Raw genomic sequence first — 8,439 nt, 5'->3', positions numbered from 1 at the left:
CCCGCCTCCCCACCCCACATCCACATACTTCAGATGCCAATAGCAAGCATAGATTGTTAACTACGTTTCTGACCAACTGGCTATAAATTGAAGGTTCCCACAAATGCTTCCTTGAGGTCCATTAGTTTGCTGGAGCAGCTCACAGAACTCAACAAAACAGTTGCTCACTAGATTATCAGTTTATTGTAAAAGGATATCACTCAGGAATAGCAGATGGAAGAGCTGCATAGAGCAAGGTATGTGGGAAGGAATGCAGAGCTTCCAAGACCTCTGTGTGTCTCTGTCCCAGCACTTCCTTGTGTTCTCTCTACACCCCATTCTTGCAGGTTTTTATGGAGGCTCTATTACACAGGCATGATTGATTAAATCGCTGGCCATTGTTGATTGAAGTTCAGTGCCTTTCCCCTCCCCAGATGTCTGGAGTGGGAGGGGTCTAAAAGTCCCCTCCCTCTAATCAGGTTTGGTTCCCCTGGTAACTGCCAATCTTAGGTTATCTAAGTGAAGTGAAGTGAAGTTGCTCAGTCGTGTCTGACTATTTGTGACCCCATGGACTGTAGCCTACTAGGCTCCTCCATCCATGGAATTTTCCAGACAAGAGTACTGGAGTGGGTTGCCATTTCCTTCTCCAGTAGGTTATCTAAAGGCTTTCCAAAAGCCATTTTATTAACATAAACACCCATGTGGTTGAATGGGGTTTGTTATGAAAACAAAAGATCTCCATTTCACTTGTATATATTCTGAGGCTGTTTCAGGAACTGAGGACAAAAGTAAATATTATATTACCAAAGATGCCCCTGTGGCTCTTATATAAGAAATTAAAGATCCCCTGGAGAAGGGAGTGGCTACTCACTCCAGTATTCTTGCCTGGAGAATTTCGTGGACAGAGGAGCCTAGTGGGCTACCATCCAAGGGGTCACAAACAGTCAGACACAACTGAGAGACTAATCGTTTCACTTTCATAAGAGTTTTAGGAGGTATATGCCAGGAATAGTGAACAAAGATCAAATATATATTTCTTCTTATAAGTCACAGTGAAAGTGAAAGTCACTTAGTTGTGTCTGACTCTTTGCAACCCTATGGACTATATGGTCCATGGCATTCTCTAGGTCAGAATGCTGGAGTGGGTAGCCTTTCCCTTCTCCAGGCGATCTTCCTAACCCAGGGATCAAACCCAGGTCTCCCGCATTGCTGGTGGATTCTTTACCAGGTGAGCCGCAAGGAAAGCCCATAAATCATAGTATCACACCCCTTTTATGTGAAACAGTTCCCCAGTCTCTCCTTGACTATCATGACCTTGACAATTTTATAGATTACAGGCCAGGTATTCTATAAAACATTATTTAGTTTTGTTATGTCTCAAGTTTCTTCATGACTGATTCAGATTATCCATTTTTAGCAGAAATACCATATAAGTGATGATGAGTTTTTCTCACTACATCCAATCTGGTGGTACATGATTTCAATTTCATGATACTCACTTTGATCATTTGATTAAGGTGGACTGTCTGGCTTTTACACTGTAAAGTTACTCTTTTTCCATACTTTGAGACTATCATTGATGAATAAATTGAACAATCTAAGAAGGAAATTTTAATCCGAGTCAGTTATAAGGATTGGCCTTATCCAATTATAAATTGGATTATAGGATTATAATCTGGGAACTGCCTCCTAAAAACCTTTGAGAACTGTTCCATCTATTAGAGGTCAAATTCAGAGGGCTATACATTAAATAATGTGTTATTACAGTTTACACAATCCAGATCGAAGCAAGGTCACAGGCCATCGTGGCCCCTTACAAGATTAAGAAGAAAGGTTATCTTCTAAGGAGTTGTGACCCTTGATTAATTTAAGAGGAATTGTTATCTCCTAAAGAGACAACAATTAATGTAAGTGCAAAATACACTTTAAAAGGGGGAGGGAGGAGGCCTACATAGACAAAGAACATTTTGTTTAAATTTTTCTTATCTTGCTATTAAAAAAAAGAAAAAAAGAAAAAAAAAAGGCTTCCCTGCTGGCTCAGATGATAAAGAATCTGCCTGCAATTTGGGAAACCCAGGTTCATTTCCTGGGTTGGGAAGATTCCCCCAGAGAAAGGAACGGTTACCTACTCCGGTATGCTTGCCTGATGGGCTCAACTAGCGACTAACACTTTCACTTTGCCATAAAATAGACATTTTATTTCATCACCATGTAAATATCTTTTTCCTAATGAGACATTTGTTACACCAATAAAAACTCATGAATCCCTATTTTTTATTTAGTGGGCTATAGGCCATTCTATCATTCATTTTGATGTTCAAGTTCCCCCAGATTGAGCCATTTAGAGTCCTTTCAAATTGGCTTCTGTGTCCCTTTGACATCTCTCTTCCTTTTATTTTTTGAGTACTTCTTTACTTTCTGGCACAGCTAAAGGTCCTAGGATCATCCTGTACTTTTCTGGCCCAATCCTGATCAGTCAGTTAGCCAAAGAATTCTGGTGAAACCATGCATCTCAGGTTGGAACTTGAACCCACTGGTTTTTCATTGAGATCACACACCCAGTCTCAGGGTTTAATGAAGTTCAAGTTCTTGATGTCTCATGGCAGAAAATTCAGTGAGAGACAAAGTTATAGGTAGGAAGTGGATTTATTTAGAGAGAAACACACTCCATAGACAAGAGTGTGGGCCATCTCAGAAGGCGAGAGAGGCCCCACTGTATGGGGTTGTCAGTTGTTAGGCGTGTGTGCTCAGTTGTGTCCAACTCTTTTGCAATCCCATGGTCTGTAGCCCACCAGGTTCCTCTGTCCATGGGATTTTTCAGGCAAGAATACTGAAGTGGGTTGCCATTTCTTCTTCCAGGGGATCTTCCTGACCCAGGATCAAACCTGGGTTTCCTGCATTGCAGACAGATTCTTTACCACTGAGTCACCTGGAAAGCCCCCTTCAGCTTTTATAGGAGTGGGTGATTTCATACGCTAATGAGTGGGAGGAGTATTCCAGCTGTTTTGGGAGCCAGGATGTGGATTTCCAGAAATTGGGCCACTGTCCACTTTTTGACCTTTGTGGTTGGTCTTGGAACCGTCATGGGACTTGTGGGTGTGTCATTTAGTTTGCTGATGTTTTATGATGAGTGTACACTGAGGCTCAAGGTCTGTGGGAAGTTGGATGTTCTGCCATCTTGGACCTAGTTAGTCCTAACCAGTTTATGTCGTATCCTCAAGGGTTATGTCATTCTTTTAAAGGTTGTGCCCTGCCCCTTTCCCTCCTGTTTCATAACCACCTCACATTTCCAGGCTTCTCGACTTGTGAGATGGCCTACACATTGTCTGTGGAGTGCTTCTCCCAGGGCCGCCCTTGCCTTTTGAGTCAAACTGCATTTTGTCTATGGAATGTTTCTCTCTAAATAAATCTACTTCTTACCTATCACTTTGTCTCTCCCTGAAGTCCTGCTCAGAGACGCAAAGAACCTGAGCTTCATTAAGTCTTGAGATCAGGTGTGTTAAAGTCTCAATCTGGGTTTCAGTTGGGTTGCAGTCCTATCTGAGTTGTGCAGTTTTCAAATTTGCTCTTGAGCTGGCAGCAAGAGCAGCATTTCCAAAACGTAAAGCAGATTATGTCACTCCCCTTGCTTGGATCCTTCAGTCTATGTGCCTCAAGCAAAGTCAGACTCCGCTGGGCCTACAACACCTGGCAGCTCTGGCCCCTGCCAGAATCTCCAACTTCATTCTGTGCCCTCAAGGCTGGATTAAAACTCCAGAAACTCTGAGCACCTAAAAGATAATGCCACTTCTGCCATATGAAATTACACATAAAAGCAACATGAAATTGTAAAAGAAATTAAAGGAGGTCTTTGGTTTTCTTTATTTTTGAAATAACAGTTTCTTTCCAAAAGTGTTCTCCTCCTCCTCCACACTGGCTGCCTGTCTCTGCCTACTCCCACCTGGCCTTCCTTTTAGCTCCTTCGAGCTGTTCCTTCTGTCCAAATTGCTCCTCTTGCTCTCACTAGCCTCTTTTGCCCAGTTAACTCCTACTCATCCTTCAGACCTCACTGTAAAAGTCATTTCCCAAAGAAAGCTTTCTCTGGGGACTTTGGCTAAATCAGCCCCCTGGGTTAGATTCACTCGGATCCAGTGTGTGTCACCCAGGGCTGGCCTATAAATTCACCAGCTCATGTGCTCTCAGTTGGTACAAATATAGTCTGTGACACTGTGAAAACCACTGGGACCTAGGAAGAAGCGCTGGTCTCAGGGGCAAGAGGTTTAGGTCTTTGTCTCAGCTTTACTACAAATTTCAAGTGACCTTGGACAAGCTCATTTCCTGTCTCTGGGGCTGTGTCCAGTGGGGGAGGTATGAGGCCCCCTGTCATCCAAACATTCACTTCCTCAAGCATTCAGGCATTCAGTGATTTTATTCAGGCAGTCATTTGCGCACTGAAGCTGACGGAGCCTCTGTGTCAGGATGCTGGGGTTGCAGAATGAAATCAAGAACAAGAGTCCAGGGTGGGATGGGCTAGACAAATATAAACCTCTCAGTATATGACAAGGCACACAGGGGATACCTGCACTGAGAGAGATCAGGAAGCTGCTGTGGGAACCTAGAGGAGGCAGCCATTATTAGCTTACGTCTAGGAAGCCTCTTTGGAGAAAGTGACCTTGAAGGGTTGAGAAAGGAGGAGAAATGCTGCCGGGGCCCTTGCCTTTCAGGTTTGTTGGGTGTGTACAGGCTCTTTGGGGAACGACCTCTTTGTTTTACAATTCTCCCCTGACTTTCTGCAAGAGTCTTGCTCTTCTAGTCCTGCCCCTTCAAAGCTGCATCTCCAAGGCTGCCTGAGGATCTTTCTAAACAACTTCCTGTTGCCTAAGATTAAACTCAAGTTCTTTAGCTAGTGGTCAGCTTCTTTTCACCTGGCCCACTTTCTTTTTCTAGCCTGTGCTCCTCCAGGCAGCTTTGGCCTCAGCCATGCTTGCTGTGCAAATGCTGTGTCTTCTGCCCCAGTGCCTTTGCTCAGTTCCTTCTGCCTAGAATGCTCTTTCTCCTCTGGAAAGCCTTCCTGCACAACACATTGCAGTTAGCAATGTCCTCTTCTCTGCTTCCATTATACTTTATCATCTTAATGATTGCACTTGCCATTTTGTGCTGAAATTATCTGTAAACTCCCTGCAGTCAGGCATTCTATTTGCATGGTTTCTGTCAATGTAGTAACAGGGCTGGACACCTGGTAAAAGTTTGGTCCTTGACTAAATAAGTAAGTGAATGGAAGAGAGAGGACTCTGTTGAAAGGAAGGGGTTAGATTTAATTAGATTCAAGACACAGAAATACCAATCTGCTATGTCTTGCACTTATTTACCTAATGCATCACACCCAGGAGATCTGGAGAATGAAGAGGGTGGAGGAAGAGGATGCAAAGCGTATTGGGACAAGTTTGGCTTTTTGGTTCTACAAACTGACATTTTGATTTTAGTACCCAACATGGTACTAGTTCGGAGAAGGCAATGGCACCCCACTCCAGTACTCTTGCCTAGAAAATCCCATGGATGGAAGAGCCTGGTAGGCTGCAGTCCATGGGGTCGCTACGAGTCCGGCGTGACTGGCGACTGAGCGACTTCACTTTCACTTTTCTCTTTCATGCAATGGAGAAGGAAATGGCAACCCACTCCAGTGTTCTTGCCTGGAGAATCCCACGGACGGCAGAGCCTGATGGGCTGCTGTCTATGGGGTCGTGCAGAGTCGGACACTACTGAAGCGACTTAGCAGCAGCAGCAGCAGCAGCATGGTACTAGTTAGTTGTTAAAACAGGAGCCATCCCTGAACCAAATGGCTCTAACCGTCTGCTGTTTACCTATCAAACTTCTAATCAACCTTTAAGACCTTGTGAAGCCTGCTCTGACCTCGCCCATCAGCCCCTGCAGAGCCTGGTAGTCCATTGCCACTTGACCTTGATGTTTCTTCTACCATAGCATGTATACTGTATTTGGCCACCTTTTAAATTCATGCTCCTTTTACTTGAATACTTGTTTCTCTACTATACAACACTATAAATAACACTCTATAAATGTTATACTAACTCGAATCTAAGTGAGTGAAAATATTTCAATGTGGAAACAAGTACAGCCATATGATGGAGTAAGACCCAAAATAATACAAGTCTTTAGAATGAATAGTCCACATAAAAGTAATGATAGGCAGCTTTCATTGAACACGTACTCATCAGGCTATTTCAGTTTTATGCCATGTCCCTAGGGGTGAGTGCCAGGTCTCCTGGAGTTCGTGGCAGGTAGATGGAAACGTCTGTGAAGGGTTATTTACTTCAGTTCTGTATTTCTGGTATCCAGTAATTTGCCTCATGCAGAGTAAAGGTTTGTGGAAAATCACTCCTGCTCTCTCTACTGAAACATCCCTTCGTCCCTCCCTCCTTGTGAACTCATATTGGTCCTCCAATACCCAGGTTAAATGTCATCTCACCTGTGAAATCTGACTGTCTCTTCTGGCTCCCACATTCCCTTCTCAGACCCAGCACTAAGCCCCTTGGTTTGGGGCTTCTGGCTTCTAGAACTGTGAAAGAATAACTTTCTGTCGTTTTCAGCTACCCAGTTTGTAGTAATTTGATATATCAGCTTTAGGAAACTAATATAGCTTGGAAACAGACAAATGTCTTCTATGAAATTCCAGCAGATGGTGGAACCTGATGCGATTTGGGATTTCTCAATTACTACCTTCTCAACAAACACCTGACTGCATGAACAGGAGACAGTGTGACATATATTAGCCATCTCTGGGATCAGATCCAAAGTGTCTTCAGGCAACATTACCATACATTCTATAGTTGTTAAAAAGGATATAAAACAATATGAACATTCCCCCAAAATACCCTTGAAAGATAGCGTGCTTATCTTATTAAATATTTTTAGTGCAATTATTATATGCCAGGTCCCGCAGTGGACACTATGCCTACAATGGCTTATTTACTCCTCAAAGTAACCTTGTTGCTGCTGCTAAGTCGCTTCAGTCATGTCTGACTCTGTGCGACCCTACAGACGGCAGCCCACGAGGCTCCCCCGTCCTTGGGATTCTCCAGGCAAGAACACTGGAGTGGGTTGCCATTTCCTTCTCCAATGCATGAAAGTGAAAAGTAAAAGTGAAGTTGCCTAGTCGTGTCTGACTCTCAGCGACCCCATGGACTGCAGCCTACCAGGCTCCTCGGTCCATGGGATTTTCCAGGCAAGAGCACTGGAGTGGGGTGCCATTGCCTTCTCCAAGCAATTCTATAGATGTTATCATTATAATCCAAGGAGGTCTTCACGGAAGAGGTTTCATTTAAATTGTGCCTTCTCTTCAAAAACCCATGTCCTGATTCTCTGCTAAGTACAGGGAATCCAGAAATGAATCAGAGAAGGTTCTTTTGCTTGAGAAATTAACAGTGTGTGTTTGCGGGAAGGGTATGTGTGACTGTCCAAATGTGTTACACACATTAAAATACAATTGAATGCAACAGAATAATCAGGAATGTGGTAGAGGCAAGTTTTCTAACGCAGGGTCCCAGAGTGAGTCTGAGAAGCCTTTTGGGATCCCAACACAAGATGAAATTTGATAGCTAAGTAAGCATTAGTCAGGAGGAGCAAAGAACATAGCAAAGGCTTTCCAGGGAAAGCATAAACAACCCACTCACATAAGTGAAACAGCATTCTGGGTGCCTGCCTCAACCTACCAGATAGTGGAGTATGCGGAGGGGCGGGGACTTATGGGTAGGAATTGGTCGTGGGTGGAGCTGGCGGCATTGCCCGACAAGTTTCTGGTCTCAGGGCATCCTGCGTGGTGGCTTTCTGCCGAACCATAAAGTATTCCTTTTCAATCCTCACACGTTGGCGGAAGCCCCTAAAGACTGTTCAGGGAATCTTCAACTACAGACACAGAGACCATCACGCCCCTGCTGGCGCCAAATGGGTCCCCGCCCTCCTAGGGAGGCCGGTTACCATGGCAACTAGGTTAGGGCGGAAGTGGCTCCCAAAACTGACTCTCACTAATCAGGTGACTCTCCTGCCTCCTGCACGTGACACCGGAGCCCAGGCGCCGGTCTACCTAGTCGGACTCCGCCCCTCTATTCCTTTACTGACAACTGACGGCGACCTCGAGCAATGGTCCTTGCGGCTCCTCCAGGAGCCCCCGCCCTGTGGTAGTGAGAGAACCAATTAGACTGGGGAAAAAAGAAGCAACGCCCTAGGTTTCACCCCGGTTTGACAGACGCAATTTAGGCCATCCCTGGGTCCCTCCGCCCCCTGTCTATTTCTGCTGGCGACGGACAAATCTTCTGCCCAATAGCGCGTCCTCTTTTTGTCGTTTGGTCCCGCCCCCATGGAAGCTGAACCAATAGGCAATCCAGGTCTCAGCGGGTGGTGGGGGTTGCACTGCAGTAATATGGCTCTTCCTTAGCCAGCGGCGGCGGCTGGAGGTGGGGTAGAACG

General features: G+C 44.9%; 1 protein-coding gene across 1 annotated transcript in view; it reads left to right on the top strand.

The window, feature by feature from the left end:
- The first annotated feature begins 8,335 nt into the window (after window positions 1–8,335).
- The window catches only part of UVRAG (UV radiation resistance associated), a 334,304-nt gene continuing 334,200 nt past the window's right edge, over window positions 8,336–8,439 (top strand). Inside the window, exon 1 of the mRNA XM_010847555.1 lies at window positions 8,336–8,431. The gene's annotated coding sequence lies outside the window, so the exon portion shown is untranslated. The remainder of the gene's footprint in view (window positions 8,432–8,439) is intronic.

This window comes from Bison bison, unplaced genomic scaffold (assembly GCF_000754665.1).
Source record: "Bison bison bison isolate TAMUID 2011002044 unplaced genomic scaffold, Bison_UMD1.0 scf7180017864251, whole genome shotgun sequence".
NCBI lineage: Eukaryota > Metazoa > Chordata > Mammalia > Artiodactyla > Bovidae > Bison > Bison bison.
Note: the sequence above shows the minus strand (reverse complement) of the source record. Positions and strands in the feature narration are given on the sequence as shown.